Here is a 22,380-nt window from a genome sequence, read left to right as displayed (position 1 = left end):
AGTCTCTTCCCTCAGGAGCTGTCATGGTGGCAACAGTGAAATACAAACAAAAATTATAATGTGCCAGATTGGTTCCAGGATAGCTGCACAGAGAGGCCCTGCACTTGCCTCCACCACAAAAGAGAACCAGAACATCAAAGGAAGGACTACATTTCCAGGAGATTGAGAGAGAATTTCAGTAAAGGTGTGATAGGAACCCTGAACGGCAGACTCCATGAGCCAGAGTTGGGGGGGGCGGGGAATAAAGTACATCACACTTTCTATCCTGGCTGGGAGGTCAGGGGGAGGACATTTTGCTGGGTAAAGATAAGGGAAAAGCTTTATGATCCCTCCCCCCATCATTTTCACATACTGACAGTCCTCACACAGAATTTCACAGTCCTCACTGGCCTAATAGCTTGACTGGGGTCCAAGCAACTGCTTTTCTCCAAAAAAGATACCCACATTGGCTACCCCCACCCCTACAGCTCCAGACCTGAGCAGCTGTGGTACAGTTGCTTTCAAACTCCATTTTGCCTTAACGAACTGCAAGAAACCCCAGTGCTACCAGAAGCTCCCAGGAGCTGCAACCAGGGTTCCTCACAGGGCAGAGAACAGGACCTTTTGCATCCTGAAGCTACAGGAGCAATGCTTACTTACCCACCATGATCTAGGGAAGATTCTACTGCTTCTTGGGGCTTGGTACCAGCAGCAACCTATACACAAGCCACGAAGACCAGACCCGAGGAACCCCCCTCCCTGCATCTCCTAGAACAGGGTGCTGGGTGGCCAGGGCACAAACCCCAGCATCAGCATTGCAAGCTCTGTGGGAATTGGGGGATATCTTTTCTCTGTACTGAAGCTCTGGAACAGTGACTGTTGGTGCTACAATCTATGGAGTAACTTAAACCCAAATGTGGGATAAGGAGGATTCTGTAGATGTTCCTCTGCTTCAAGTTGGCAGCTACAGAACCGAAATCTCCAGTAAAACCTGTTCTCACCTGTGGGACCTGGGGAAGGATTCTGCTGCATTCTGAAGCTCTGGAACCATGATTCTTGATTTAATAAGTTTCAGGAACACCTGTGCTCTCCTGTGGGCCCAGAGGAAGGCCCTATCTATATTTCTCTCTCTCCAGGCTTGCACCTGAACCTGCTAATGAGCAATCCCAGTATAACCTGATATAACCATGTAATACCTTAGTAAGGTACCTTCTGAGTACCGCTCTGGTACTGTGACTGTTGTTTTATTCTACAGTAACCTGAGTTCCCTCTGAAGTACCTAAGGACCCCAGTGCATTCTGCAGATCTGGGAATTGACTATTACATGAGTCCTGGGACCTGGGAAAGGCCCTCACTGAAACCCATTGATCTAGGGTTGCAGCTGCTATTGCACAACCCCCAGCACAACCTGTGTCAACCTGTAGAGTGTAGTAAGTTATCCCTCAATGTCTTCAACTCAGGGACTGAGACTGTTGGGGCTATATTCCACATAGTCACTGCAGATCGATCCATGGGAACTGGGAGAACTCTATCTGAATTCTAGTGCCCCAGATGCATGCCTGTCAGTGTGTAACCCCAGGCATACACTGAATGTCAAATGTGAGACCTGGTTAAGATATCCACTGCATTCTGCAGCCCTAGGACTGTGATTCTTGACTCTCTGAATCCTGGAAACAACTATCCTTGACCTTGTGGACCTGCAGAAGCCTCTTTCTCCATTTCGATGCTACAGGTCCATGGCTACCAGTGTATAATCCCCAGCATAGCCTATGATTTTCCCATGGTAACTCAGCAAGGTATCCTTCTTGTCCTGCAGCTCCAGGCTGTGACTGTTGGCACTACATTCCTCAGAGTTACCAGGACCCATATCACAGGACCTTGGGAAGACCCTACATGGATTCAACTATTCCAGGCTCACAAGTACCCACGTACATCCCCATACATAAGGATTTTCTCATATCACCCAGGGCTAGAACTGGGAATGTTGATGCTATAAGCCCTGCAATCAACAAGACCTGCCGGAAAGAATCTAGGGAGGGTCCTATCCATATTACACAGTTCCAGGGCCATAGCTATTGGTGCCAGAAGCCCCAATGTTACTCAGGCTTGTCTGATGGGGTGCCAGGAATATAGCTACTGCCATCACAAACTCCAACATGATTGACAACTCTTTGTGGCTTGAAAGTACACACCTTTGGAAGTCCATGTCCATTGTAAAGTCAGACTACTACCTCCACGAGCTGCTACAGACTAGAAACTAGACAACTATGGCTCCCATAGATAATGCTTACACTGATTACAGCTAAAGAAATCACTAAATGTTTATGCTTCTGAGCTCATATGAAACCAAAGCAAAAGCAACAACCTAACTGAAACTGCCTTTCATCTAAACAAGACAGTTTTTCTCATGAAAGCTGCTCCATGGCCAGCGCTGTGGCTCAGTAAGCTAATCCAATGCCTGAGGCGCCAGCACACCGGGTTCTAGTCCTGGTCAGGGCACCGGATTCTGTCCCAGTGGCTCCTCTTCCTGTCCAGCTCTCTGCTGTGGCCTGGGAGTGCAGTGGAGGATGGCCCAAGTGCTTGGGCTCTGCACCTGCATGGGAGACCAGGAGAAGCACCTGGCTCCTGGCTTCAGATCAGTGTGGTGCACTGGCCACAGTGGCCATTGGGCAGTGACCAATGGAAAAAGAAGACCTTTCTCTCTATCTCTCTCTCTCACTGTCCACTCTGCCTGTCAAAAAAAAAGAAAGCTGCTCCATGAAGATGAAAGAACTGTTAAACCTGATGCAAAGATGACAACACAGGGACACTGGGAATGTGAAAAAGCAAGGGAACATGGCAACTTGCAAAGAATTCAGGAGTTTTTCAGAAATAGAACCTTGAGTTGAGAAAAAATGGTGAAGTGCCTTAAGAGGAATTCAAATAATGATCCTGAGGAAACTTAGCGTAGTGAGGGAGAATACAGATAAACAATTCAAATAAATGAAGAAAACAATGCATACCATTGATGAGAAATTCATCTAAGAGAGATCATTCAAAAGAACTAATACAGTTTGGAGCTAAAACTTTCAATCAATGAAATAAATAATACAACTGAGAGTTTCAGAAACAGAATAGACCAAGCAGAAGTGAAGAATTTCTGCTATTGAGGACAAGGTTTTTGAAATAACCAAGTCAGAGAAAAACAATTTTTAAAATGAATGAAGAAATGAGATGCCATTTAGTGATCAAATATTTTTAACAAATTTAAAAATAATGAACTCATACCATGTGTCTTCTCAGATCACAAAAGCATAAAACTATAAATAACACAAGAGGAACAATATAAAACTTCCAAATATGTGAAAATTGAGCAATATGTTCCTGAATGACTGATGGATTACTAAAGAAACCATTATAGGTAGTGAAATAAGTCAGTCCCCAAAAGACAAATACCAAATGTTCTTCATAATCTGTGGTAACTAATAAAGTACCTAAAAGGTATAGGAGTGAAATAGAGACTTTGAGCGCTTGTCTCAACTGTTGAGAAACAGTTGTTTTTTTTTTTTTTCTACATACTATTTGTTTTGAACTCTTTACTTAGTATAAGGTTAATCTTATCTCAGAACCAGGTGACTTTGCAACTCAATTTTTAAAAGCTTTATTTTTTTATTTGAAGGGAGAGATGGAGAGGGAGACACACACACAGAGAGAAGGAGAGAGAGAGATAGAGAGAGAGATTGAGAGATCTTCCATTAATTGGTTCCCTCCCCAAATGGCTGCAAAGTTCAGAGCTGGGCTGATCCAAAGCCAGAAACTAGGAGTTTCTTTTGGATCTCCCACATGGGTGGCAGGAGCCCAGGGACTTGGGTCATTTTCTGCTGCATTACCAGGCACATTAGCAGGGAGCTGGATTGGAACTGGATCATCCAGGCCTCAAATTCATGCCCATATGGGGTGCTGGAATTATAGGCAGAGGCTTTACACACTACACCACAATGCTGTCCCCTGTAATTCAAAAAATTATGAAACACTTAAAGAGGTGCTGCCTCCAATACTGCTCCAACTTTAAAATAATGAAAAGGCTTAAATTTCACCAAATTATTTTTTGAGGCCAGCATTACTCTGATACCCCACAAATAAAATTATATAAATAAAAGCACAGCATAAAAAGGAAACTAAAATGGACATCGTGTTCTGGTCCTGGCTGCACCTCTTCCAGTCCAGCTCTCTGCTGTGGCCCGAGAGGGCAGTGGAGGATGGCCCAAGTGCTTGGGCCCCTGCACCTGCGTAGGAGACTGGGAAGAGGCACCTGGCTCCTGGTTTCGGATCAGCGTAGCTCCGGCTGTTGAGGCCACTTGGGGAGTGAACCAATGGAGGGAAGACCTTTCTCTCTGTCTCTCTGTCTCACTGTCTGTAACTCTACCTGTCAAATAAATAAACAAGTAAATATTTAAACAATTAAAAATAAAACAGGAAACTAAAGACCAATATCCTTGATGATCATAGATGCAAAAGTTCTCAACAAGATATTAGCAGCCAAATATAGCATTACATCACAAAGATTATGTATTATGATAAAGTGGGATTTCTTCCTATGATGCAAAGATGTTTTGACATTCAGAAACCAATCAATGTATAAAGGGCAGGCATTTTGGCTCAATAAGTTAAAGTACAACTTGGAATTTCCACGTCATATATCAAAGTGCTGATTTAAATTGTGAATGCTCTGCTTCCAGTAAAACTTCCTGCTAATGCAGCATGGGCGGGAGCAGATGGTGGCTCAAGGGCTTGAACTCCTGCCACTGACATGGTAGACTTGGATGGAATTCTAGACTGGTTTCAGCTTTGTCCAGCCACATCTTTGCATGCATTTGAGGGAGTGAACCAGTAAGTGGGAGGCAACAGTCTTTCTCTTTGTAATTCTGCCTTTCAAGTAGATGGAAACAAATATATAAATATCAAATGGAGGAATCTGGAACACATCATGCTGAGTGAATTAAGCCAGTCCCAAAGGGACAAATATCATATGTTCTCCCTGATCGGCAACAACTAAATGAGCACCAAAGGGGAAACTTGTTGAAATGAAATGGACACTATGAGAAACAGTGACTTGATCAGCTCTTGTTCTGACGGTTGATGTACAATGTAATACTTTATCCATTTTAGTATTTTTTTTTGTTCTAGTACCATTGGTTGAACTCTGTAATTAACACACAATTATTCTTAGGTGTTTAAATTTTAACTGAAAAGTGATCCCTGTTAGGAATTTGGAAAACATTATGCTGAGTGAAATACACCAATCCCAAAGGGACAAATACCACTTGTTCTCCTTGATAGGTGACAACTAACTGAGCACCAAAAAGGAAACCTGTTAAAGTGAAATGAACACTATGAGAAACGGTGACTTGATCAGCCCTCACCCTGACTATTGATAGGCAACTTGATATGTTATCCCTCTTAGTATTTTTTTTGTTTGTTCTACTTAATACTTTTGGTTGAATACTGTAATCAATACACAATTCTTCTTAAGTGCTGAAACTTAACTGAAAAATGATCACTGTTAAATATAAGAGTGGGAATAAGAGAGGGAAGAGATGTGCAATTCGGGACATGCTCAAGCTGACTTACCTCGAATGGTAGAGTTAGAAACATACCAGGGGATTCCAATTCAATCCCATCAAGGTGGCATGTACCAATGCCATCTCACTAGTCCCAGTGATCAATTTCTGTTCACAATTGATCATAATAATAGGACTAAGAACCAAAGGGATCACATAAACAAGAATAGTGTCTGCAAATACTAGCTGATAGAATCAAAAAGGGAGAGAATGATCCAACATGGGAAGTGAGATACACAGCAGACCCATAGAATGGCAGATGTCCTAAACAGCACTCTGGCCTCAGAATCAGCCCATAAGGCATTTGGATCCAGCTGAAAAGCCCATGAGAGTATTTCAGGCATGGAAAGCCAAGACACTCTGGGGGAAAACAAAAACCTAAATGAAAGATCTCCACGAGTGAGATTCCAGTGGAAAGAATGGGTCATCAAAGAAGGAGGTACCTTTCTCTGACGGGAGGAGAGAACTTCAACTTTGACCATGGCCTTGTCTAAAAATGATCAGAGTCAGTGAACTCAGGGGGCTTCCATAGCCTTGGCAGCTCATGACAAGATCCTAGGTTGATTACTGATGCCATAAACAAGAGTGTCAATTTGTTAAGTCAACAACAGGAGTCACTGTGCACTTACTCCTCATGTAGGATCTTTGTCCTTAGTGTGCTGTACATTGAGATTTAATGCTATAACTAGTACTCCAACAGTATTTTTCACTTTATGTTTCTGTGTGGGAGCAAACTGTTGAAATATTTACTTAATGTATGCTAAACTGATCTTCTGTATATAAAGAGAAATGAAAATGAATCTTGATGTGAATGGAAGGGGAGAGAGAGTGGGAAAGGGGAGGGTTGCGGGTGGGAGGGACTTTATGGGGGGGGGAAGCCATTGTAATCCATAAACTGTACTTTGGAAATTTATATTCATTAAATAAAAGTTTAAAAAAAAACAGTGCTTGGCACACACTTGACATTGCATATTGCTTTGGATTTATTAATGGATTTTAATGTTCACATTTTGAAGTTGATCAACACTTTATTTAAATAGCACATTTGTGAGAAATCTGCTTTTTTTAAAAACAGTTGTCCTATATCTAAGCCTATATCACCCATTTTATGTGTCTTCATATGTGTGGGTAGAGTTGGGATGCCTTTAGACAAACAATAGTAAAAATTTGATTCTTTTTATTAATTGATAATGGCCAATTTGATTCCAGCATAAATTGCATTTTCTACCAATTCTTTCTGCTTGAGCACCTGGTCAATAATCTGTGGTATTATTAAGGGTCAAAATATGTATGTCTGAATAAGAATTAAGTTGTTAACTCAGTTCTCTTTGGATAGCAAACATTACATTTGTTTATATATTAATAGTTGCCTCTTAACTGATGCTTGGTGCTTCTAAAACTTTGACTTTTACTTATTTCTCCTGATATCAAGATTTTAAAAGAGAAGTCTAAATTTGTTTTTAATACAAGGTACACCTTTCGTTGGTAGGCAGTTACTTTTTTTCTGCATCATGTGAATTTCTCCAAGTAATTCATATAGAATTCACAAAGAATCAAGTGTTAATAAAAAAAAGAATATTGGCTTTTCCTCACAATGTATGGATTATTTCTCATGATATCGTTACCAAAATTAGGGACATTCCAGGCATATAATACATGAAGTAAAAGGATTCCTCCATTCATTTCTGTTTTTTAAGACTTATTTATTTATTTGTAAGTCAGAGTTAGAGAGAGAAAGAGAGAGAGAGAGAGAGATCTTCCATCCACTGCTTAAGCCCTCAGATACCTGTAACAGCTAGCTTTGGGCCAAGCTGAAGCCAGGCTCCAAGGGCTTCATTTGATCTCCCAAAAAACACTTGGGCAATCTTCCAATACATTCCCAGATGCATTAGCAAGAAGCTGGATCAGAAGTGGAACCACCAGGACAGGAACCGGCACCCATAAGGGATGCTGACATCACTGTACCACAATGCCAGATCTGGCTTCCATTTTTTATTAGGACTTTATTTACTAATTTAATTGAAAGGCAGAATACAGAGAGAGAGGGCAAGACAAAGAGAGAGGCCTTCCATTCACTGGTGCATTCCCAAATGGCTATAACAGCCAGGTGTCTGGGTCAGGCCAAAACCAGTAGCTAGGAACTCCATCCTAGTCTCACACCTGGGTGGCAGATGCCCAAGCACTTGGGCTACCACGGCCTTCCTTCTCAAACACAGTATCAGAAGAGGAGCAGCTGGGACTCAAGCTGCCGCTAGGACACAGGATACCAGTATTCCAAGTGGCACCTAAACACAACGCACCACGGCCTCCTCATTTTGAAAATATTTTATGTACATCAAACTCTGAAGCAGAGGTACTAAGGATATTTTCACAGTGTAAAACTACAGATGCTTTGAGGAAGACAGAAATATAAAAGAAAATGTTAAATATACAATAGCAATATATTGTAAAGCCAAATTCAAAGACTTTCAGAAAATGAGAGGAAAGGACTACTTTCCCAGTAGAAGTTTTATTGATGTATTAAATAGTGGTCACTATCTCTGATTTATGGAAAGTGGTTCTCAAATGTTTATAGAGTCTGAGAGAAGTTTTCTGAACAATTCGAGTTTCTACTTTCCTGCACAGGCTTCTCAGTTCTTTGTTCTCACTGTCTTAGCTTGAAAAATCATGTTTATTCTGAAAGTGAACTTTCCTGGTCTAAGTAAAAAATTTGCCAATATTATCTTGATTATAAGACATATAAAAGACACAAGTTATAAAATACTAAGTTTTAAAGGCATTTTATCACTATCTGCTCAGTTTTAGAATATCACAACCCAACCAGCAAAGCCAAAGTAAATTATTCAAATTAAAAAGCAATGTAATTGTCTGTTTTAAAAAATGTATTTCTAAACCTGAATTTTACTCTACTAATGGCATTTACTAAAATCCTTCTCTTGAGTCTTAGGTCTTGGAAGATAATTTGTTTAAAGATCTCACCATGTGGAATTGTCCAAGATGAAGAATGGTGCTGAGTACTGCAGTTCACATAGAGATGTTGTCATGTGTCTATTCATCTGGAAGACCTGCTACTGGCTGATCAGTTTTCTGTTTACTAATATGGACTAGCAAGAACCAAGTGAGCTGATAAATAGAGAAAATCTGGGGGTCCAGAATCTTATGGAGCTGACTTAATCTTACAGTGTGCACTAAAGCTTTCTGCTCTAGAAAATTTAGGTGCCTAAATCTGGGAAGACACATTGGGAATAATAGGTAAAAAATAAAGAAAAGTAAGCCATTTGTGATACCTTAAAGTGTAGATAGAATAATTATAGAAATTGCTTTAACTGTGTTCAACTATATTATTTTTTAAGTAGCAAATAAATTAGATCTTTGTAAATTCAGTGACAACAAACAACTGTAATTTTAAGAGAATATAAAAGTTTTCAAGTATGGCTTGTATGAAAATGAAAACCGGGTAAGTTGCAGTCTAGTACAGAATTATCTATATTTTTGATATTATACCTCCAATATTTGTCATTGTAGTTTTAGTTGATATTCATTCTAACTCTCATCTTTAAAAGAAATACTTGAAATTCATCAATAAATCATTTTTATCTGCAAGTTTGTAGCATTGACACGAATAATAGCTATAGCAATATTTAAATGTTTTATGCTTCTAAAATACTAAGAATGATTTCCTTAAAAGATAATATATTTCTTAATTTACCCTGATTCACATATATTACTGTTTTTAAATGCTTCCTAGTATTTTTCCAAAATTGGTAATTTTTTTAACTTTTGTTATTAACCAATAACAAAATATGTCAAAAATATTTTCTTGTGGTAAAGTGAAAAGTGTAATCATGTAATATATACAGGGTATGTGTGTGTGTGTGTATTAACATCTACATTTATAATTTCACCCTTGAAATTGATGGCCTAAAAGTAAAATGGGAGAATCATCTAGATCTAAAGATATAGACAAGTGCAATTTAATATAATTTTGCTTAGCCTATAGCCCTATAGAAAGACTGTTAACCAGTTAAAACAAAATTTTTAAAGAAAGAAAATAACTATGCCTATTTTTATGAAATAAGACAACAATTCTTTTAAAGCATTCAATAATAATTTAATTTGTTTACTACTGTTATTCATTGAATAATAATTTGTTTACTACTGTTATTGAATTAAATGTATCCATGTTTAAGTACATTCTTTGAAGCAATAAATCTCAGTAATTCATAATATGACCTTATTTGTAAAAGATGGTTCTTATAGAGATTCCCAAGTTAAAATGACACAATTCAATGGACTTTAATCCCATGACCAGTGCCTTTATGAAAAGGGAAAGAGTTTGGGGACATGTATACACACAGAGAGATTTTGCATGTAAAGAGAGATGGGGAGAAGATAGCTCTCGATCAGCCAAGAAGAAAGCCCTAAACTGGATCCTTCTCTTACTACCCTAAAAAGAAAACTGCCAGTATCTTGATTTCAAAGTTCTGGCTATAGCAGCAAATTTTCTGTTACTTAAGGCAGCCAAGTTGTGTTACTTTTCAATGTAACTCAAACATATAAATGCAATCTGTGGAATATGTGCATTTAAAAGAATGCAAAGGTTGTTACTTCTTTGGGACAGTGTAAATGCAAAATATAATCCTTCATATCTTTTAGGAATTTTGATTCAGAATGTCAGCACAATAAAATTCACTGGCAGTGTTTAAAGTAATAATATATGTATGTATACTAAAATCCCACAAATAGACCAATTAAGAAGATGTCACTCAAAATGATCTTTTTCTTATTTTTTTAAATATTTATGTATTTGTCTTATTTGAAAAGCAGATAGATAGAGACTTTCCATCTGTTTGTTCACATCCTAAGTGCCCACAAAAGTCAGGGAGGGTACAGGCTCAATGCTAGGCCTGTAACTCCATCCAAGTTTTCCATGTAGGTGGCAGGGATCCAAGCACTTGAGTCATCAGCTGCCACCTCCAAGGATGCACACTGACAGGAAGTTGGCATTGGGAGTGGAGCTGTGATTCAAACCAAGGTACTCTGATGTGGAATGTGAGCATCCCAAGTGGCATCTTAAATTTTACACTAAATGCTCGCCTGGGGCCATACTTTTCAAAATTTAATTGTGAAATTAACTATCACTTTTGTTTAATGAAATCGAATACTTTAAAAGCGAAAATACCTGCCTGCTTTCTATAGATTTTGAAAGTGATCTTTTCAGAGGCATATGGTGTTTTCGCCTACTGAGTTTCACAACTCAGTAAATAAGGAGATCTATTTTAATAGGAAAAATTACTGGAAAGCTGTTAGCTGTTAAGGCAACCTTTATCATCATTGTGCATGCTAGAATAAATTAACAAGTCCCATTTTAATATATATCAGTCACCAATAAAATGAAATATATGCATATATTTAATGTTCAGGTCAAAGAAAGTACACACTGATAATTTAGAATTATACCATAGACAGAAAGACAAATTTTATTTTTAACAAATAGTTTTCTTAAGTCAATACAAAAATGATAGTAGAGTTTAAGGAAAAAGGAAGAATCAGCTGAATCTTAAACAGTCTGAGATTTTTACCTAAATGTCACATCTATCCTGCTATTTAATTGACCTCTGTGGGATGACTGTATGAGAGTGGGGAGACACCAAACTGATTTTCTTGCACCTGTTTCTTACCTGTGGTATATGACAAATCAAGCAGTTACTTTCCAAATTAAAGGGACAAGCTGCGACCCAGACCAAATTTGGCTCCTATTCAAAGGGTTGGGTATGGTAGAACTAATATTTTGTGTTTCTGCATGAAACATTTTAAGAATCATGCTTGCAATCATTTATTATTTAAACACTGATTCAAACATATTACACTTATTTATTATACTGTATTTACTCTACCAGACTTTTAAATTAAATATTCATCCTCTAAATATTAAACTTAACTGATTTAGGAACAAAAGCAAATCATATCACAGACAAAACATAACAAAAATACAGATGCAAATAAAAATAAATCTTATGATTCATATTAAAAATTCATATAAAGTATGATGTTAATATCTTTACATTGTAAAAGCTATTGTGACTATAATACCTTAAATATGACTGATCTTAGTTATTGAAAATATTAAATTGATAGGATTCTGCCTTATGCTGGATGTAATCAACCTTGAAAAATACACATAATTCTGAGGTTAAATTCAGAGTAAATTATTTTATTGTTTTTGATATGATACATTTCTGCTTTTAATTTAATTTTCTAATCCGAGGCAATATTTTCTCTTTATTTTGTAATCCAGGTCCTCCAAATAACTTTTTAAAAATAACTTTTTAGCAGCATGATTCTAAGAAGATGACACAGTAAGAAATACCAGAAATCTTTCTTCTCACTTTGATAACAATTGTACAGGCAGAATTAACCTGGTGTGACTCTTTCAGAACTCAAGACTGTGAAGAGCTTTCACTTCCCAAGGTAAAGATTATCAGTAAATTAGAATTAACTTTGCTCAAACTTGGCACAGCAGTTGTTATCATTCCCTCCCTCATATCTGGTGGCACGGAACCAGGCACGTGCTCCTGGAGAGGTTACATGGTGACAAAATCTTGTCTTTCAAATAGTGGGGTTTGTGTTCTCTCATTTCTGCTCCTGATCACAGAGGTCCGAAGAGACTCGGAGCAATTTTTGCCCACATACAGCTCTCTTCCTTCCCTATGGTGAACTCTTCCTCTGTGGCTAAAGTGCAGAGGAGTTAAAGAGCTAATGCCTTTGTTTCCTTGATTTTACTCATTTTCTTTTTTTTCAAGCCAATCATTAAGGATGATGACTTGCAAAATGAATGACTGTACAAGGAATATTAAAAACTAACCATGCATGCATATAGAAATGCAGCATCAGAGAAAACCTAAGGCATTACATTTACACCTTAGGTTCATCTTTGGCATAGAGACAGACTACAAATATCAGAAACTAAAATTAAAACATAGAAATCCCTAAGGGAATTATTATATTTCTGAAGTCACCACATTAGTTGATTCAGATTTCAAAAAAATCACAAGACATACAAAGAAGTGGAAAAATATGGGCCATCTAGAAGAAAAACAACAATAAAAATAAAAAAGAAGTTATCCATGAATAAGACCAATGGCAGACTTAGTACACAAAGACTTTAAAACAATGATCCTAAAAATGCTCAAAGAACTCAAGGAAAACAAGAAAAATGCCAAGAAACTAATGTATGAATATGCATGAATAGTATAGAAATATAAATAAAGGTAGAATCCAAAGGAAGTCATAAAGAATTCTATAGTTCAAAATTACACTAACCATATAACCAAATGGCTAGAAGAATTTAGAGGGTTATTTGAGTAGGCTGAAGAAAACGTCATATAAGTTTAAGACAAAAAGATTGAAATGGTTAATTTGGGGGATGGAGTGAGAATGAAGGTTAGAGATCCGAGGACTCTGCCAAGCAGACCCACACGTATTAAGGGAATGAACAAGAGAGAGGAGCAGAGAGATTTTTGAAGAAATAATGGACAGAAATTTCTCAATGAAAGACATGAGTGTCAACACTGTCAAAGCGCAACACATTCTAACGTGGCTCTTTGGACCACTTGGGGGGTGAACGAGCAGGTCAATGATTCTCTCTCTCTCTTTCTGTCTCTCATTCTGGCTCCATTGCTCTGCCTTGCAAATCAATTAATCAGTCAATCAAAAAACTGGCCGAAAAACATAGATTTTTATTGCTTTATTGTGACTAAATGGAAAATATCCTGGGTGAGACTAAACTTACAACTTGGATAGAATCTCTATGATTCACTGTTATTAATATTGTTAAAAGCTAAGAGTAGTGAACTCTTTCCCTGCACCCAAAACTGCTATGAGTTTTACAGACATTAGTTTACTTAACTTTATAACAATAAATCAATCAATCCATATCAAGACATTTTAATCAAGTTGTTGAAAGACAAAGAAATTATCTTGAAAATAGCAACAGTTTAGTGACATCACAATAAGATTATCAGCACATTTCTTATTTGAAGATGAGAATTCAGTGGACTAAGGTTAACAAGTGCTAAAAGAAAAGCTGTCAGTCTATAATCTTGTATGTATAAAATTATTATTCAATAATGATGGACTAATTAGCACATTATTAGATAAATAAAATCTGAGGGAGAGGGTGGCACTGTGGCATAATGGGTAAAGCCACCACCTGTAGTGCCAGCATTTCATATGGGCACTGGTTCCAGTCTCAGCAGCTCCACTTCCAATCCAGCTCTCTGCAATGGCCTGGGAAAGCAGTAGAAGATGGTCCAAGTCCTTGGGCCCCTGCACCCACATGGGAGACCCGGAAGCAGCTCCTGGCTCCTGGCTTCAGATCGGCGCATCTCGTCCATTGGGGAGTGAATCAGTGGATGGAAGAACCTGCTCTCTTTCTCTACCTCTGCTTCTCTGTAGCTGGGCCTTTCAAATAAATTAATAAATCTTAAAAAAAAAAAAAAACTTGAGGGAGTATGTCACCACCAATTGTGTGAAATCCTAAAGGGAACCCTGCAGATAGAAGTAGAGGGATACTGAAAATTCAATGCCATAAGAATAAATAAATATATCAACAGAGAAAAACATATGGGCAGTCATAAAAGCTAGTTTATTATCATAAAGACTCATAACTAAATTTTCTGTCTACATAAAGAAACTAATGCACTAAAATTTATTAACTGTATTTTTTGGATACAAAATATACAAAATGTAATTTTGTTACATCAAAACTTGAAAAGGGTAGGTAGAATTATAAATGAGGAGAGCTTTAGTGCAGTAATAAAAATAAGTTGGTATAAACTCACATTAGAGTTTTTATAACTTTAAAATATTAATTGAAATTTTCATAGTAACAACAAAAAAAAGAATATACATAGAAGGAAATGAGAAAGGTATCTGAGTGTTTTTCTGCAAAAATAAATCAACTAGAAACAAAAGAGAGATTAAGAAAAGCTATAGGTTGGGGCAGACGTTGCGACACAACAGGTTAAGCTGCTATTTGTGAGTCCAAGTTCCAGTTACCCTGCTTTTGATCCAGATTTCTGCTGATGTGTCCTCAGAGGCAGTGAATGATGGATGGGGCAAGTGCCTGAGCCCCTGCAACTCACACAGGAGACCCTGATGGAGTTCCTGGTTCTGGGTTTCAGCCTGGCCCAGTTCTGGCTATTGTAGGCATTTGAAGAATGAACCAGTGGATGAACAATCTCTCTCTCTCTCTCTCTCTCTCTCTCTCTCTCTCTCTCTCTGTGTGTGTGTGTGTGTGTGTGTGTTTATGTGTTTGACTCTGCCTTTAAAATACATGTCTTCTTTTTATAAATTTTATTTAATAAATATAAATTTCCAAAGTACAACTTTTGGATTACAGTGGCTATTTCCCCCATAACCTCCCTCCCACACAACCATCCCATCTCCCACTCCTTCTCCCTTCCCATTCACATCAATTCACTTTGAATTATCATTGTATACAGAAGATCAATTTAGTATATACTAAGTAAAGATTTCAACAGTTTGCACCCACACAGAAATACAAAGTGTAAAGTACTGTTTGAGTACTAGTTATACCATTAATTCACATAGTACAGCACATTAAGGACAGAGATCCTACATGGGGAGTAAGTGCACAGTGACTCCTATTGTTGATTTAACAATTGAGACTCTTGTTGATGGCGTCAGTTATCACCCAAGGCTCCTGTCATGACCTGCCAAGGCTATGCAAGCCTCTTGAGTTCTCCAACTCTGATCCTAATTTGACAAGGCCATAGTCAAAGTGGAAGTTCTCTCCTCCCTTCAGAGAAAGGTACCTCCTTCTTTGATGGCCCATTCTTTCCACTGGGTTCTCACTCACAGAGATCTTTCATTTAGGTCATTTTTTTTGCCAGAGTGTCTTGGCTTTCCATGCCTGAATTACTCTCATGGCCTTTTTAGCTAGAGCCAAATGCCTTAAGGACTGATTCTTAGGCTAGGGAGCTGTTTAGGACGTCTGCCATTCTATGAGTCTGCTGTGAAAATACATGTCCTCTTAAGTAGCTATGGGAGAATTTTCCATTATAGATTATATTTTCAGCCACAAATTGAGTCTCGATAGATTTTGAAAGTTAATTTCAAATCCTGACTACCACTGTCTTCTATCCTTCCATGAATAACTTTCTTTAATGTCTAAACATTTGTTTTCCATATGTAAAATGGAGAGAAAAGTCCTATTTATTTATAGAGTTATGAAGTTAAATAAACTAATATATGTTTTAAGTGCAGGAAAAGTGTTCACAACTCTTAGCTTCTAATAGTGTAAATAATAACAGTACATAATAGAGATTTTAGCCAAGTACTAGGTTGAAAGTCATCCAGTATATTTTCCATTTAGTCACAATAAAACAATAAAAATATACACCTTTTTCTGCATTGTTAAGATTGATTAACTGAATTGAAAGGCAGAGCAATGGAGACAGACTAAGAGAAAGAGAGAGAGAGAGAGAGAGAGAGAGAGAGAGAGAGAGAGATGTGTTCCATCTGCTGTTTCACTCCTCAAATGGCTGCAATGGCAGGAGCTGTGCTGATCTGAAGCCAGGAACCAGGAGCTTCTTCTGGGTCTCCCATGTAGGTACAGGGGCCCAAGGACTTCGGCTATCTTCAACTGCTCTCCCAGGCCATAGCAGAGAGCTGGATCAGAAGTGGAGCACCAGTACTCAAACCGGAACCCACATGGGATGCTGGCAAAACTAACAGTGGCTTCACGCTAGGCTACACAGCAGCACCGGACCCTTCTTTGCTTATTTTAAAAATAAACCTCTTAATGGAACAGAAACACATCTTGCCACACTAAAAAGACGGAGGAAGAAATGGCCAACTAGTAGCATGTAAGTCTATAATTCAATATATGAAATGCATCCCCATTCTAATTGGGTTTCTCTGCATGATTCCTGATTCCTTGGACCAAAATATAATCCAAGGTAAGAAATATCTAAAGAGAAATTTATCTAGGAAATTGTATACATTGCTCTTTGCACTAAGAATCTATGTTCTCTTTAATTTCAGTTCTTAATCTCATCAAAGCAATACATGCATATGATCAATAACTCAAAATATTCACCAAGACATCATTTATTAATTGGGTTATTGTCTCTTTGTAACACTATTTTCACAAAGTTATGGCTTAAAACAAGGCACTTCATTACCGCAGGCTTTCTGTGGATCAGGAGTCAGGTTGCAGCTTCCCTGGATGTTCTGCTTCAGCGTCGTACAAGGCTGGTGTGAAATTTTTCTCAGGTTCTAGTCTCCTCTGACGACTTCACCAAGGAATGGCCCTCTTCTGATCTCATTTATTATTGACCACATTTACTTTCTCATGGAATTTTGGACTAATGGCCGTGTCTTACTAGCCTTGCTGGGATGTTCTCATCTTCTTGTCTCTGGGCTCTCCTATCATTATCTTTCCCTTTGCAAAGGAGAGTGCAAGCTCCCATGTAGACAGATTTAATATAAAGTAACATTAACATTCCATCACCTTTGCTTTATTGGTTGTAAGCCTGCCTCAAATCCTGCCCACACGCAGGGGAGATCACTCAAAGCCGTGAATGCAAGGAGATATCCCCCCCTGTAGTATTTCCCCCACACATAGTTTAAAATCAGCCCCCAAAGCCCCATGTCAATCTAGTTTTGATGCCTGTGAACCAATAACTTCCTGCTCTTTTATCTGTTCTTGATATTTTTAAGAAAAATTTACTTCCAAATATTTAAGGAATAGGTCCATAAGACTTAATTCTTAAAATTATCAATTTTAGAAAAATTTTAATCACCTGCTACAGAATATAAGCTTTTATCCATGTGATATATTGTACAACACCAATCCATTACACACACTCACATTCAGAAACATCTATGTAGTATGTGAATATAGAATCTATAGTTTTAAATAGGTACTTTATTGTTCCATTTATTATTTTGCATTATATTGTATTTAGTTGTTTTATATAAAATATTATTCATTGTTTACAAAAATAATTCATAAATGTCTTTCCAGCTCTGATGTATAGCATCCAATTATCTATCCTTTTTGAGCAACCAATTTTCCCTGAAATTAATAATTGACTTGTTTTTCATTTTGTTAGTCTCTTATATACTTAATCAAAATTCAATCACAAATACTCTCTTCATGTAGTTATCTAAATCTCCTTTTAATGCATTGAAATATAAAAGGTATATCTCAATGTCAGGTTCTTGGAGTACTTAGTATCATCTAAAATTGTCTTCAGAGGAATATAATTTATTTTTGTTCCACAACTGTCATCCAAGAGTTTTCTTTAACTTTTATTACAGAGAAGTTTTTGACATCTCTCTTGAAACTCTGGTTCCTATGACCTCCTGTTTATACCTTAATTTTGTTTAGAGCTTTATTGAGAAAGGATTCATTAAAGTAAAACTTGTGAGATCCCATATGCTTTCTATCCTAACTAAATGGTAATACGGCTGAACACAGAATACGAGGTTAACAGTCACCTTCTAATTTTTTCAAGCATTGCTCCATTATTTCATTGATTTTATTGCTGCCTTTTACAAGCTAAACAACTTTTTGGTCCCTAATCATTTTAAATAGCCTTTCTTATTTGGTACTTTAGTGTTTTTTAGCTTAAAATTCTGAAAATTGTTGATAATACACATTGGGAGAGTTCAATTTTAGTAGCTGTTCCTGGTACTTCACTGAATGATTTCAAACTGGAAATCCACACTTCGCAATTCCATGAGATATACTGAAGTACTTATTCAATGATTTTCATTTTTTGTTTTATTTTTTCCTTTTGTGATTTCTAGTATCTTATTGCTATGCTCCACATCAAAATCCCAATGTTTAAAATATTTTCCTCTAATTTTCCACATGTATCAATGAGTGATTCATGGGAGATTTTTTCAGGTTTAGTTTTTTGTTTTTTTTGACAAGCAGAGTGGACAGTGAAAGAGAGAGACAAGAAGAAAGGTCTTCCTTTTCTGTTGGTTCACCCTCCAATGGCCGCCGCGGCCAGTGCACCTTGCTAATCCGAAGCCGGGAGCCAGGTGCTTCTCCTGGTCTCCCATGTGGGTGCAGGGCCCAAGCCCCTGAGCCATCCTCCACTGCCTTCCCGGGCCACAGCAGAGAGCTGGACTGAAAGAGCGGCAACCGGGACAGAATCCGGCACCCCGACTGTGTGCCGGCGCCGCAGGCGGAGGATTAGCCTATTGAGTCGCGGCGCCAGCCCTAGACACATTTCTTAAGTAAAATCAATTGGACTGATGACCAGTTTGGATGTAGAGAAAGGTACAGTATTCAGGTTGCTGTCATTTTCCTCTGAGAACAGCCATTATTGTTACCTGTGTGGCAAAGGCTTCTCAGATGTGCACAGGAAGAGAAAAGCCCAGTCATCTCAGAATCCCAACTGGTCCCAAACCTTGGCTAACCAATGTGTTAAATGAAGAGGAGTAGATCATAGCAACACCAGAAGCACTGCACAACAGAACTCAGATCTAAATGCAGAATCACAAACAAGTACAGTGTTTCTTGAGTCAACCACTGAATTTGGGGGTGTTTTTAAATCCATCACCATGCCAAAATCCAAGGGGAAGGAAAGTGTCTTGAAAATAAGAGCATGTTACAAAAACAGAGTCAAAGCCAGAGACACAGGTTTTGGATACACAAACATGTAGAGAAAAGCTAATGCCATTTTAGAGAATAAAATGATCCACGGTAGGATCCAGAAAAGAAAAAAATTTAATGGCAGAATGATATGTGTACCCAACCTTTAGGATGTAAGCAAACAAAAAAGATTCACCATAACGCAGAACAGTCCATAGTTGAGTCTTGGAAGCCCAGATGAAAATTTTTGTGTTGAGTGTGGAGTACTGACTTCCCAAGTATTATTAAGTGTCAGAGAGAAATCAAATATAATTTTGGTTGTAAGTCTACTAATTTTGCAATGAAGAGATCATCAGTGTCTTCCATAGTAGTAATTTCATTCAAGTGTTATGGTTGAGAAAAAAATGAAAAGAAGTAGAAATAAACTATGTGTGTGTCTTTGTGTAGGTAGATGTGGTTTGCATAGGGACTTGGTCATATTTTAGTCTGACACTAAATAAATAGATGAAAAATAAGTAGATTGGATATCCAGGAAATGGGAGGATCAAATGATAACTGATTATTTGTGGTCATATAGTTATTGAAATTTTTCCTTTCCCTTCTTGGAGGAGAAAAGGAGGAACCACACATTTCTTTCTGAGAGAGAAAGGAAAGATTTTAGAAGTGATGATTAATATACACTACTTTAAGATAAATTTTAAAAATATGGGTTTCTGGTAAATATAAAAGGATAAAATCTATGCTTTTATTTTAAACTAGAGAGAAAACCAGGCTTTGATTTTCTTACTCAGCTCAGTCCTACACGAAGCAAAGAAATTTTGTGTAGTTTTTAATGACAGGGAGGAAAACCATGTGATTGATAAAATCATTTGATACCATGTGTCCTTTTGATCCAAAACAGGGTGCTTAGTTCTTTTGTATTACTTTATACATAAGTATTTATTCAGAAATATAAATATATATAAAACAGGGATGGAGGGCTTACCAAGGCTGCTCCTTGGGGCACCAATAGGGAGAGCCCCTTCCTGGGCAGCAACAGCTCCTCTGCCCTACTGCAGGATGAGGTGCAGGATCTAGACGAGGACAAGTACGATTTGGAGGTGTTCAGTAAGAATATACTCAACTTCTTCAGAAGCTCTGACTGGAGTGTTTTTCTGGCTTCTTCTGCATCCAGGTAGTCAACACTGAATCCACAATTGAAGTTGTGTTGAATAGGATGCCTCAGTGAGGGACATGAATTCCTTCAGCCCTGTGATGCCAACATCCCCTTTATCAATGATAAACCAAATCAGGTTTGAAGCTGAGCCAGATTTAAAGGATCTCTTCCTGTCAATGAACCTGAAAGCCACACTACAATTGAAACTTTCATCACTTATAGAATCATTAGTAAGATGTCTCATGGGGAATTTGACTCCAGTGAATCTGAAGTTCAGAGATGTTATCAAGATTTTCTTTGGTTGAAGGGAAAACTTGAGAAAGCACACCCCACTCTGATTATTCCAGAAATACCTGAAAAGTTTATAGTGAAAGTAATGGTGGAGTGCTTTAATGATGACTTCATTGAGACATGAAGGAAGCCATTACATAGATTGTTTAACCAAATTGCTGATCACCCAACTTTAACATTTAATGAGGACTTGAATTTTTTTTTTACTGCACAAGCATGGGGACTGTCTTCTCACAGGAAGCAAGGGCCTGGATTGCGGATTGTTCAGCAGGATGGGGCAAGGGGACAGAGCAGTGGCGTCCTCCATGAGAGGAGCTAGAAACTGCCCCGAGGAGTTCATGGAAATGAGTAACTTTATTTAAATGTTTAGCCAGAAAATAAACTTAGTAGATAAAATATCTCAAAGAATTTACAAGGAAGAAAGGGAGTATGTTGATGAAAGACTAGGGCCCCATTCATGTTCTGTGGTCAGCGTCAGAAGAGGATTCGGTTGACACTAGAAAAGGTGTTGCCAGCTGCATCAACAAATGCTGTGAGGCCCCTGGAAAACAGATGTCTGGACTCAGAGCCTGGTTTCCTGTGGTACATGAGTATGTGCTTTAGAGTGAAATATCAATGGGTGTTATGGAGAGAAGAGACCAAACACACGCAGAACTGGACTCCAAAGTCGAGGACTTGGCCTATAAAAAGGCCGGTACTGATCTGGACAAGGGAGACAGGGGCAGATTATATTGGTGTTCCCTTCAAGATCAAACTCTCCAGTTGACGAGCTTACAGAAGAGACTGGAAAACCTAAAGACAAAGTGGAATGTGCAAATAGTGCCCTGAAAGCAGATTGGGAAAATGTAAACAAAATATGTAGAATGATACCCAGCCAGCACTTACAGATATGGCTGAGGAGAACACCCACTGTTATGAACACTGCCTTGCTACATGGGAGCCATTCCTTGTATCACAGGCTGACCTCCACTTAGAAGACTCTGAAGTTAAACTTTAACCCTATTGAGGACTTCCGCTTGATCTTTGGGGACTGCATCTATCAACCAAACTTATTTTTTCTAGATCAGCTGTGTGCTTAACCAAGTGGATGAGAAATGTTTTACATTATCTGGAAAACCAACAACTTGAAAACTCAGGTATTCCAGGTATTGATGTGAATTCAGAGACATGTACATTTATCTATACAGATATGTCTGTATAGAGAGATTTAGTTTAGTTTTAATTATGTTCTTAAATTTGTGTGCCAAAAATTGCATATAGAAAATTTTTTCCTTAACTACTTGACCGTGAAACATGACATTTTAAATATGAAGGAAAGACTCAGTTATAAAATAGTTGAGTAATTACAGTTTTGTGGCCAGGATGATGTTTTTGTGAGCCATGTTAACATTGGTCATTATTCAACTTTTATTTCCTCTTAAATAGAAGGAAAGCTTTTGGTAATTGTTGTTCAAGCATTCAGATCTGATTAGAGTATTTTGGAAGTCTACACATAAAAATAGTAAACAGCCACATGTTTAAATCTAAAAAAAAAAAAAAAGAAAAAAAAACTGGATCAAATAAAATAAAAGATGGCAGAATATTCCAGTAAATTCAAATTAATATTTCTTAAACTTTTGAAGAAAAATTGAGGAAATAAAATATCATGTAATGTCTACTCTTTTGTTCTAAACAATAAATGCAGTAAATACAAATCTCCGCCGGTGCTGTGGCCC

The 22,380-nt window shown here is 37.8% G+C and overlaps 1 pseudogene; it reads left to right on the top strand.

Annotated features, from left to right (window-relative positions):
- Positions 1 to 21,745, top strand: part of LOC103345834 (sorting nexin-7-like) — a 35,451-nt pseudogene extending 13,706 nt beyond the window's left edge.
- The last annotated feature ends 635 nt before the right edge of the window (positions 21,746 to 22,380 follow it).

This window comes from Oryctolagus cuniculus, chromosome 7, assembly GCF_964237555.1.
Source record: "Oryctolagus cuniculus chromosome 7, mOryCun1.1, whole genome shotgun sequence".
NCBI classification, from domain to species: Eukaryota; Metazoa; Chordata; class Mammalia; order Lagomorpha; family Leporidae; genus Oryctolagus; species Oryctolagus cuniculus.
This window is presented reverse-complemented; position numbering and strand designations above follow the sequence as displayed.